Source organism: Lates calcarifer, linkage group LG18, assembly GCF_001640805.2.
Source record: "Lates calcarifer isolate ASB-BC8 linkage group LG18, TLL_Latcal_v3, whole genome shotgun sequence".
NCBI classification, from domain to species: domain Eukaryota; kingdom Metazoa; phylum Chordata; class Actinopteri; family Centropomidae; genus Lates; species Lates calcarifer.
This window is the reverse complement of record NC_066850.1, coordinates 12,492,541-12,505,126: the sequence shown is the minus strand read 5'-3', so window position 1 is coordinate 12,505,126 and position 12,586 is coordinate 12,492,541. Positions and strand designations below refer to the sequence as shown.

At 39.2% G+C, this 12,586-nt stretch overlaps 1 protein-coding gene across 3 annotated transcripts in view; it reads left to right on the top strand.

Moving 5' to 3' along the window:
* Window positions 1-12,586, top strand: part of LOC108895936 (plexin-B2) — a 151,347-nt gene that overhangs the window by 43,195 nt on the left and 95,566 nt on the right. For all 3 annotated transcript variants that reach the window (XM_018694950.2, XM_051077833.1, XM_051077834.1), the window contains one exon: window positions 4,336-4,393. The gene's annotated coding sequence lies outside the window, so the exon portion shown is untranslated. The remainder of the gene's footprint in view (window positions 1-4,335; window positions 4,394-12,586) is intronic.

Genomic DNA, 12,586 nt, shown 5'->3' with positions numbered 1-12,586 from the left:
TGATTTACAAGACTCCTCTCCTCCCTCTGTATGAGTATTTGTGTGTGTGTCTGTGAGAGAGTGTTTTCGTTGATTTAAAAGACTCAGAGTGTAATAAACTATCATGAAATACTCCGCCAGCAGAAACACATCAAGCTGCAAATCACATCACAGCATTCGACACTCGTTCTCCATCTGTCATATAGCAGAGGTGTGTGTGAGTGTGTGTTTACAGTATATGCAGGTTTCAGTTTGAACATGTTGAAAAATCTTTTTCTCCTCATCCTTTTTTTTTTTTTCCCCAGGGTGTGTATTATGTTTCTCCTCTGGTGTTCCCGCAGCTTATAGGGTGTATATGTTTACTTCACTGCCATTTCTTAACACTCCCATACTAATCCCCCTCCCCTCCTCTCAGTAACAGTCATTTGATACAGGCATCAATATTACAGGGGCGGGGAGTTCCAAGAATGTCAGGAGTTAACTCCTTCTTTTATTGGATTTTCAGCCACCAGGGCTTTTTCTGAATACCATTGGTTCTAGAGTAACTTAAAGAGTAACTTAACACTGAGGTGAAGAGTCGTTCATTTCAGCTCTGACCACACCCAGCACAGTGATGTCACAGCGTACTTACCACACCTTGATGTAGCTATTATGATGAACTTAGCAAACAGCTGCTTATTTACACAACCAGCAGTTACAGAGCAATGTTGACATTCACTGGGAGCTGCCTGATGAAATCAAGTCCAATATTCACTCTGGTAGCTCTGTTTTTGGTCTCCACCAACTCCTGAGGGAAATATCTTGCTCTTTAGCTGCTAAATGCTCCATTATTTTTACCAGCCAGACAATTAGTTGCGGTCCAGTCATAATTTAATCTTATAATCTTATACACTTTTTAACGAGGACCTCCAGTATTTAGGTTAAGTAACTTATGAAAAATAAGGTGCGTTCTATGTAACTGTGGTGAGCAGGTGTGATCTCCCTCTAACTGAGTGACAGTCAGCAGCTTAAACTGCTGGAATCAGGTCCAGAAAGTTCAAGAGTAATGCTGAACTGTAGATCAGTTAAAAAGACTCTGAAGTCATTAAAAACCAGCGTTCATCTCTGATATCCAGCCAGGAAACTTTGAAAATATCAAGAATTATACAAAGAGTTTGCTGTGTTTGTTACAGGATCGTGGGTAATATACACTGCTTGACCATGTTTCAGTTCAGGGTGGGACTACACAGTTGAGATTCCAGTCAAGAGATTGATAGGCTTTGTTTTCTGTACATGAAAACCTCTTGACCACTTAACAGAGTCCAACAGAATTAATTACCACTTGTAGCTGCAGAGAGCACTGCTGCTCAGCAAAGGCCAAGCTCTTATTTCAATTGTGTCATATACATATTGAAATCAAAAATTAGGTAAATCTAAGTGAGTTTGAACTCTGTAGTGTAGATAACCACTCAGGGTGTTATTTCTATAAGCTGTCGTACAGCAACCTGTACAGCTGCATCATTTTTGAGGCACTTTTTCTGATTCCCGCACAGGGAAATTATTGTAGTTTCACAATCCTGGCTACAGAGCTCTTAATTGGCTCAGTTGTTTCTCTAACCAGTTAAACAGCCATCACACAAAACAAGACTTAAAAAAAAAATTACATATGTGGGAAGTAATTATCAGGGCTGTCACTTCTCCAAAAGTCAAGTTCAAGTTTGTTCAATTTAAATTAATTTCTGGGTGAAACATTAAAGTGTGATGCACCTCTGACCACACCCAGCAGTCATAGGTGGGGTGTACATAACACACTCACTTTTTTGTGGCTAGGAGAGAAGTTGAATGACTGGAGGGCAGCAGGTGTTAACTTACTCTGTAAGGAAGTCTGAACTTTATTAAGGATGTATTTGAACTAAATAAATAGCAGCTTGATGCGTGTATAGTTTCTTTGTGTGAGCAGGGTAAACATGATCCTGTTTGCTTGTCGGTTTTCACATTGGGATGTTGTGATGTTTTCCTTTTGTAAGGTATTAAAAAAGGTCAAGATACTCCTTAAATTTGTGGGAAGGTTTCAGCATGTCACTCTCTCTGTCCCTCTATGTAGGTTTTTTATTACTCTCTATTGTCAGCTATCTATTTAGAGGGGAAAGGCATCATTAAATTATTAAATCTGTGCTAAAATACATCCCCAATTTCCTCTCTGGGGTTCCAAAAGGGCCTTTGGAAAAGTAGTAGATAAAGTAAAGACAGTAAATATCTCAAAGATGTAATCATCCTGTCATCCTGTTATAGACTATTTAATAAAGGGAAGAAATGACCGTGACAGTTATTATCTCCACGTGACTGAACTGTTCTGTGATTCAATTCTAAATAGAAATCTGAAGTCTCTTGGACTCTTCAGGGAAATATATGAAAATGTATAAATAGCCCCACTATAGAACACAAACACTTTTTGTTACTTTACAAATGAAATTTCGGCCTAATGAAACAGACACATACACAGCCACTACTCTTGAAACCTGAAATGTTTAATAAGCCCCAAGAACACTCCGTGCTACAGTACAGAAGGTTGTATTTACCACTGGATAGATGCAGGATCGATTGGCAGATGGTTGGATGAATGCATAATATCCACTTAATTAAAGAGTGAACATTTCACTCAAATCACTCCAAGTAACTTAGACTGTAAGAGGAGCAAAATGTTCTCTGCTGGAAATGTAACTGATGAGAGTGGACATCAAGGATATACAGTGGCTCTGGAAAGTGTTCATTACTTTGTTGTGTTACATTTAGAGCAGCTGCAATTATTTTTGACAATTGATAAATCATTGTGGTAATTCTTTGAGCAAAAACTCCAATTCCAGTAAATTCAATGTGAGGATTTGCTACTTTTCTCTGTTTTATATCATTGTTAACTGAATATCTTTGGGTTTAGACAGCTGGTCAGGCAAAGCAAGTCATTTAAAGGTGCTATATGTTTTTTTTCCTGCTGCTACATAGCCAGTGTTAGCATTAACAGCTGCTTACTTACTTATGTCAACTCATTTCCAGGGACAAATGTTATCATTATGAAATTGTATTTTGTTCTCACTTGAATGAACAAAATCTGACACATATCCCTAAAGTGTATAATGATACTGACCTGGTCCAGATTCTTACTACTTATCTAAAATAAAGTGTTATATAAAGTGGTATACATACATCCCTACATGATCTCAGGTGCAGACAGGAGAGCAAAAAAGCAAAAACAGGAGTTTTTGAAGTGAAGTTAATCAGATAATAATCAACATGTGACCATGATGATCCATATGTAGACACCTGATTTTATCAGGGTGAGCCAATTTATATATTGGACCTACAGTATTTAAATATTACCTGATAAAGATGAAATTCTACTCAGTTGATCTGTTGGAAGCAGGTGTGGGGATCTAGATTGCAACACAGTCTTGGCAAAACTATTAATTTTATTTGTACATTTCCATTTGGCCAAACTCGTCTGTTCTTTCTCTCAAGGTTTTAACTGTTTACTGCTGTTGAATTTAAGGTGAAGTCCTGTTGTGAAGCCAGTCCCACATGAGAAGAACTTGCATCAGGATGTCGCACAATGAAACCATGAAATCAGTTTATTCAGTGGTAACTGTGAAATATTGAACACTGTTAATCAGAGATTGATCATCCCATCAGACTGTGGGGTTAGGTGTCCTGACTCATGGATGATTGGTAGTTTACAGTAGGCGGCTGATTGGTTTGCTCCAGATTACATGGGCCGCTAAAGTCCTGATCAGACTGAGTCATAGAAAAAGTTTGAGGCTGAGTGTTGCCTCCATTAAGTGCAATTAGCATCTATGTGTGAGTGCGCGTGTGTCCTACTTTGTCAAGCACTCTCCCCCACTGACTCTTTTAACAGAGCATGGTGTGTGGGAGTTGTCTCCTCTGAAGCTGACTTCCTCGCTGCTCCTATCTCCTCAGTTTTTTAGCTGTTTTTCTGCATAATTAACCTTCCCTCAAATGGCAGTTTGTACCTCGTGGCTTCAATTTAGTTAATTTACATGTTTTAACTCTAATTGACCGCTCAGGCTTATGAAACTCTTATAAAACCCCATGGGAGGATTCTTATAAAACTCACATTTCAGCTAAAAATAATGTTCTGAGGATTTCAGCCAGCAGGCATGTTTTTACTGTTCCAACAGTTGCTGTTCTCCTTGTCGTCCCTGAAGGTGTATTTATGTTTTGCATCAGTGTTTAATAAAGTTCTTTGTACAGTGTGAAGATGTAAAACTTAAGAGAAAGTGTATAAAGTATAATGGATTCCTTTATTTGCACAAGTAATTTAACCAAACTACAAAATAACGAATGTAACGTTTGTGTTCTGTGCAGGAGAGGAGAGTGAGGTGGTTCATGTCATCAGAGTTCAACAGGCCTGAACACTGAACAGGTAAAGAAGGAAACTTTTATCAAGCTCATTTCATCCTCTTGACTTGTTTTTCTGTTTCATCTCCTCTGAAATTGGTGCTTTTTTTCTTCACAAATTACATTTTTTACCTCTCAAATCATCTCTTCCTCTCCTTAACGACCCATGAAATGGAAACATGATAAACAGTGAACCTCATCCCACACAAACAAATAGGTGTAAACAAACAGGTGCAAACAATTCCAACCAATAAATCACACATTTTTTTAGAAAGTCCTAGCACTTTGTCTCTTCTTGTTTTTGGTTTTTGTTTGTTTTTTTTTTAGTTTTGCACTCAGTGTCAGCATTTCTACAACACTGTATAGGGCAGCAACCAGTGAGTGATTTTTATTGTAAACTAATCTGCCAGTAGTATTCTAATAATCAATTTATTGTCTGGTCTATAAAACATTAGAAAGTGCTGAAAAATGCAATAGAAGTGACGTCTTTATATGCTTCATTTTGTTCGACCAATAGTTTAAAACCCAGTAACATTTGATTTATTATAGGACAATCAAAGGGAAAGTAGAAAATTCTCACACTTGAGAAGATGGAACCAGAGGATCGCTGCCACTTCTGCTTGAAAAATGACTTAAGTGATTAATCAATCAGTAAAAGATGCTGATGAATTTTCTATCGATCTTCTAATTGTGTAATTGTTACTGCCCTGGCACAGTGTAATAAGGAAGAGGAAAGATAAAGTGATGACCGATGTTTATGAGACAGAGGAGGAATCCCAGTGACTCTGATGACGGTTGTTCTCTACAACACTTGTTCAGAACAACTTGATTGTCAGACCAGGTCATTTCTCATCAGAGTCATCCACCCTTCATCTGTGAAGACCAAAGAGCTGAAACACACTGGTCTGATGATAAAGTTGTTGTTTACAGTGCAAATGTTCCTCTTCATACGTATTCCTCCCTCCATGCACCATGCATTTAGGTAAAAGGTAAGTGGATGATAACACACTGATTGCTTCATTTAATGATCATCTACTTTAGTCAGTAAGCAGCGTCCCGTTGTTGTGGGTGTGACAGACAATGATGAAGAGACAGCACACAAATAACCAGGACAAATTAAAGGTTATGACTGAACAAATCATGTGAAGGTATTCACGGACCACTCAGCTTCTTAGTTAAATCATATTGTTTCCTCGTGGTCCATGGTCCTACAAATTACTGATCTCATTGATTTAGATATCAATGTTAGCTTTATCATGCACCAGCCTCAGGGCAAAATTAACTTTTTTGTTGCCCCAGCAGAGGTAAAAATCAAAACCATGATGAAACCATGAAGTTGTCTCTTTGTTTTCCATCCATCCAGCAACTTTTTCTAGTTAGTTTTGTGTTGTGTAATGAATATTACAGCCTCATGGGGCAGTTGGCGCGACGTGTTGTTTTATTGATAAATTCTTCCACTCAGACAAAAGGGCTCCTGCTTTTCTTTCTATAGGCCATGTTATATAAAATTCTCATAAAACCAGTTCATTAAACTGGAGTTGCTGTGTCAACACATAGCATTGCAGAGTTGTTACCTAATTATTTTGGCTGTATAACACACACAAACACACATTATTTCTCTCCGGTGTCAAGCCTTGCAGTGTATGTGTGTGTGTGTGTGTGTGTGTGTGTGTGTGTGTGTGTGTGTGTGTGTGTGTGTGTATGTATAAACACATGAGAAGCCGTCAGGGTGATAAAAAGCACGCAGGAAGGCAGGTCTGATAATAGTGCTGATACAGGAAGTAGTTCAGCTATAATAATAAAGTGTTTATGGAACTGTGCTGATGTTTATCACACAGTCTTTAGTACAATCACAGGCTGACTATTAATATTAAACACTGTTTATTTAACACAATTATCATATCTGCTGTTTCCTGCAGTGAGTGTAAACAATTTGACACTATAGAGTCTCTAGAGTTCTCACCCACAGCTCCTGTTGTTTCCCTGTCACACTTGGAGCTGAAAATCAAACCTCAGTGCCTTTTTGTTAACAACCAAACATGTTGTTTGAAACCTGCATTGTTTTACATCCATGTTTAATTGCTTTCAGTCTTGTTGGCAGATGGCTGCAGTTTTTGGCACATTACCACAACCTGTAGATCAGTGGACCAGTGTGAAACCACTGGCAGAACTACACCGTAAATAATGGCTGAATAAAACCTTGTTGCTAATGAAGGTTTGGTTAAAAAAAAAAAATGAGTGAATTAACTGTAGCCTACTACAACAGCTCACATGGGAAATTCAGTATAATGTAATTTCCACAGCACTAATTCATCAGAGTTTCTTGGAGGTTGCAGTTTCTTTTTATTTTCTGAACAGAAAACAATCGAAACTACTGTCAACATGGTCTCACATAGCCAGACATTTCCACGGTGCTGTGTCAGTGCTGGAGAACGGTCTGGCTACACCTGTTATCATTCTGCTATAAGGTATAAAAAACAAATTACAATCACCTTGGGTGGCACTAGGACCAGGATGCAGGGACAGTGTTCCTGGAAAGTAGTGTCAGGAGGAACATTTGCACGTGGGGGAAGCGAACACACAAAAACAGTAAAAGACGTATGTCGACTGTGTGATTGCTCGATCCAAATAGTCGTCACTATTTCTAAAAATAGCAAATAGGTTGATAGCTCTGAGGCTGTTGTTGGTTCCCATAGTGAACAGCATTTGAAAATGTTAAGGCTGCAAGACTGGATTTGTATCAACAGAGAAAACTAGAAGGAAAGGTCTGTTTCTAGTATAAGCTTGTCCTAAACGAAGCCCTGGTTCTCTCTGCTACATAGGTTGATAACATCCACAGCACTACCAGAGGTCAAAAACTCCACAGGGAAACTTTAAGACTATGAGATGTGGTTGAAAGCTCAGGGAATCTTAAGTGGACCTTGACTTAAGATTATTTTGTCAAATTTTGGTTACTTTTTTTTTTTTTTATCTGATGATCAGACTAGAAAAAAATAAAAAAAATATTGGACCATGTGAAGTTTTAATAGACATTTTGCATAATTGTGACATTTTGCAGAAAATATAATTGATTACAAAATATTCAGGAAATTAATTGCTCATAAAAATAATCATTAGTTGCAGCCGTACAACATAGTTAAACCCACTTCCAGCCAGCCCACTTCTGCTATATTTTATCTACGTTATTTATTTTTCTGAGAAACTGAGGTTTTAAAAATCCTGTCAAACACACACACATACACACACACATACACATATACTCCCACCTTCCTCTGGGAGGTGTACAGGAAAGCACTGGTTTGTTTTGCAGGAGGAAGTTCAGTGTGTTTGCATCTTTATTTTTTGTGTGGGTGTTTGTGTGTCTCGGAGGGGAGCTGCAGCTGTGACGGCTGGCTCAAAAATGTAAACTCCACTCGTGTACTTATAAAACACACACACACACACACACACACACACACACAGACTAGAGAAGACAGGGACTGTATTTATTACTGTCAACAAATGTAACTGTTCCCTTCCTGCTCCAGAAAAGTCTCCACTTTTAAGGCTCAAATGTAGATTGAGTATCAGAGCTATACAGTGGTCCCAGAAAGTATTCAGACCCCTTTACTTTTTGTGTCCAAGCTGCCATGTCCAGTCAGTTCCAATTTGCCACAGGTGGACTGCAGTCAGGTTCTAGACACGTCTTTACCGTATAATTTATTTTCCTGTATGCCCTCACTGTTTCTAAGGAATGGATGTAATCATACAGTGTTGGTATAAAAATATGATGTTCTGAACGCAGTAAAAAAGCCCCTGAGGTGTATCTGAGAATATTTGCACTGCATGTACAATTATCCTCAGACACACCTGAAAATTGTATAACCTCCAATGTTCCTTCATTCTGCTTTCATGTTTACACAGGCTTCAATAAACGAGAAGCATTTTCAATTTTCTTCTGTGTGCCAAATTTGCCCTGCAGGAGTGACTCTGTGGCTGTGAGAATGACTGTTAAAAGGAAGCAATTGTGTATAAAGAGCCCGAACGCCCACATTTCAGCGCTGTAAAAATGTTCCATCCAGCAGAGATGGATGTAAGAGATTGTTCTTGGTTAGTCAGACAGAGGGTGTGGTTAAAAAACCAAAGCCTGGTTCTGTATTTGATTTTGACCATGGGTTTGTCTGACACTGTGGGCCCCCGCTCAGATAAAACTGAGACATCTGTGGCCCCCACCCATCCTTACAGACAGGAGGCATAATGTTGCCAAGGGGTCAGCGGCACCTCCAGCTATAGAACTTGACTGAGAGCCGTGGAAGCAGCAGCATCACTAACAAAAAAACAAGAAGACAACAACAAAGCCATTTGTAATAAATTTAAAAAAATACCTTTAAAGTCCTTGGAAACATTCAGTGTTGCACTGTTCACTCACTGAATGCTGAAAGTTTTGAAGAGCAGTGCCTTAAATCTCTGTCACACTATAACATTTTTCTAAAAAGTCACAGTATAGCCGTCACAACTGAGAACCTCTCGCAGTTTAATGCATAGTTCATACTTGTCAGGCCTGACTTCAGCCCCTCCTCATTAGACCTTAATATATGCCAGATATAGTTTGAATATTGTATCATGACATATATATAATTCAATATTTCATTCAATATTGTATGAAGCAGCTGTATTTGAATTCAGAGAAAGTAATGGTGGAGGTGATGGATGGATAGATTCTTATGGAAAGAATAAATACGTCAAGATTCAGACACAACAAAGCAGGGAAATGAAAAGAGTGGCAGATGAATGGACACAGATTTATTGGAAAAAGAAAGGGTAAAATATACATACAGACTCAACTAATGATGTGAATGGATTAGATTCTTACAATGACAGGCTGATTATGCTGGCCTTTGCGATGGTGAATGTGTGTGTGTCGCTTGTGAAAACTTTGCAGTGTCTGTAAATGTGCTGATGCACTTCTTCAACCGGGGTGGGGTGGGGGGGCGCAGAGAAAAAATGTGATCTCTGGCTCTTATCTCACCTCCTTTATTATATCCCAGCATTCGGATGGGTACAGCATGAGATGAGAGAATCAGTTTGTATTGAACATGGTTGAATGCAGTGCTGATGAAAGCTCATACTGATAATAGCTTTTTCATTATGTCTTTAGCCAGGCTTGGCATTTCATTTTCTATTGCAGAGACACAGAGAGACAGAGAGAGAGAGAGAGAGAGAGAGAGAGGAGTTCAGATTCTCATTGCTGCTTTGGGTGGGTGTTGTGTTTTTTGACTGGAGTTTGATTTTGTGTTTTGTGGAATATTATTTTTATATTGCATTTCTGCTTGATTAGGCTCTGTGGAGATACAGGAGTCTGGGCTACGGGGACTTGTATTTAAACATAAAAACAGATGTTTGTGATTAAGAAAAATCAAATTGATGCATCTGTTTGAGACAAAGTTTACTTTGTAATTACATGTGGCTTTATAGATTTTATGTAATTGATACAACTACATTTGCACAAAATGGTGGTTATTTAATAGTTAGTGGACAGATCCATGTCGGAACAATTGGAGCCTTTCTTTGTCTTTGGCATTGTTGCTCCTTGGTTGTGGGGAAAGAAATCACTGTCGGTTTGTTAAGCTGTTCGTAATCTAAGCCAATGAATAAAAACGAAGGTTAAATGATTGAATACTGAAGCATCTGAGAAGCAGCGTGGGGACAAAGATGGTGGCCATTTGTGTGGTCTACAGTGACAACAAATCTGAGGCAGTGGAGGCACCAGAAACCAGTGGAGCATTGTTAAATGTGCAGCTTCATCTGACTGCCTACTTTTAGCCACACTCATCCTCAGGATTTTCATCAGAGGCTCGTAAAAAGGCCACAATGGCTCAGATTTGCTCATGTAGCGCTAATGTCGATCTGAAAGCCTCAGACTGGAATGGAGAAATCCATTTGTTACGTGGGGCAGTCGAGGATAGAATAAGGAGTCATTCATCCCCCAAGGAGAAAGTCTTTTTATTTGGCTTAATTTCAAGGGCAGGAATTAAGCAGGATCATAATTGGACAGTGTCCAATCTCCCCTGTGCTTTTTGTCAAGGAAGTCTTGGAATATCATAAACATTTGAAATGTCCACTCACAGACCTGGATAGACAAAAGGAAATTTGGAAAATTCAGTCATACTGGGAGATATTTTCCAACTAATTTGACATGTTGAAAAACTACAGTAATAAACCAGGAAAGAACATTTTTATTCTCTGAAGTCACCAAAGCCCTCTGACTAAGTAATGGACCGCCAAGGAAAAGTCATAAATTTACATGAAGGCCACAGTGTCAGCTCAGTTCCCACACCCTTCAGTTGCACAGATTGGGCGCTGTGGGTTTTTGTTTACATGGTAGACACCTCGTACCTCTGATCTGCAGAGATGTCTGATGGGAGAGGATCTCGACGAGACTAACGTTGGTGTAAAACTCCAGCTCATTACCATCCAGCCTGCTCTTTTCTGATTCCGTCTTCCCTGAGGAATGTCAGTCATGTTGAGCAGAACCAGATGTGTTTGCCCCCACCTATCCAGCCATCTCTGCTTTACAACAGTTGTGTCTGATAGGAGCTTACTGGCTGATAGAGATATTTTGAGAATTTTGCAAGTTTTCAGTAATTTCTTTAAAAAATATTATTCCTCTGTTGGTGGGAAAGAGGCCAAAATTGCATAGACTGCAGTAGACCATTAGATTCTAGATCACACTGGGGAATTACTGGAGTTTTAAACTTAGAATTTCAACCCCTCCTGATAAATATCACAGCTGTCAAATACGTTTTTGTAGCCAAAGAGAGAAGGCACTTATTGGTGCTTATCCATTGAGATAAATTGATTTCATTCATTGCCATTTTAAAGCAACGCAATGTAACTTTGCTGAGTCTGAACGATTAAGGTTATGTTTCCATGTACAGAAAACAAAGCCTATCAATCTCTTGACTGGAGTTTCAACTGCGTAGTCCCACTCACTGAACTGAAACATAGCCAAATGGTGTATATTACCCATGATCCCCCTCTTCTTCAGGAAGTGCTGTCGCTGTAACAAACAAACCAAACTCTGTTTATAATTCTTGATATTTTCAGAGTTTCCTGGCTGGAAATCAGAGATGAACGCTGGTTTTTAATGACTTCTGAGTCTTTTTAACTGATCTACAGTTCAGCATCACTCTTGAACTTGCTGGACCTGATTCCAGCAGTTTAAGCTGCTGACTGTCACTCAGTTAGAGGGAGATCACACCTGCTCACCATAGTTACTTAGAGCAGGGGACAGGTGTTCAGGGAGGAGAGTGGGAATGACAGAGTCTCCATTCTCCAAGTCAGTGAACCATCACAATAATTCTGTAAATGATGGTGTGACAGGGCTTTAAAGGACAGGGGCAGCTTTCCTTCCATTGAGTTATAATAGTCTAAATGGACAATAGAACTATGGTTGTATTTGTGTTCCCCAGTTATGAATGTGTGGAATTAAGTGAATGTGAAGCAGGCAGGTGTTCAGTCAACCTTCTCTGGGGAGTATAACCGAGTTGTTGCAAGGTAATGTTATGTTTTAAATCCTTAGAAATGAGTTTTCATAGAGAGAGAAATGGAGGTGGGAGGAAGGGGAGGTGTTGAGGGAGAAAAGGGAAGAAAAGAGTGGGAAGAGATAGAAACAGATCCTCACAACTGGTTAGCGACGGTGTAGAAGTTCTTTCTTTAATGCTCTCACATATTGGGTTTTTGTTCGCTGTATCTTACATTTGTCGGCCCTCTGTCTTTTTCTCATTTCCTCCTCTTTACCTCTCTGCAAACATATCTCTGTAAACAAAGAAATTCCTCCACCAACACAGATCCATTTAGTTCCCACTTCATTCTGAAGCCAGACCGTCTCGGCAACCTTGATCAGAGCATACTGATGGAGCCAGATTCAACATTTCCTGTCTGACTGTTAAACAAACTGCTGCAGCTCCGCTAAACTCTCCACTTTTTATCTCTCCTCTCCCTTGTTCCCTATTTTCCACCTCCTGCTTATTTCCCTTTTGGCCTTGTATTCCTCATTTCATCTCCCCTTCATTCCATAACTCTTTGAGGGTGCGTATTTTCTTATTTTATGACAAATCATTGCTACTGCTACTGAAATTTTCACTAGATTGTTCACCTATGTGTTACTGTTAGCACAGCAGACAACCAGATGACCATGGATCCAGGTCCGACAGGTCTGGTTGTTTACACTATGCCA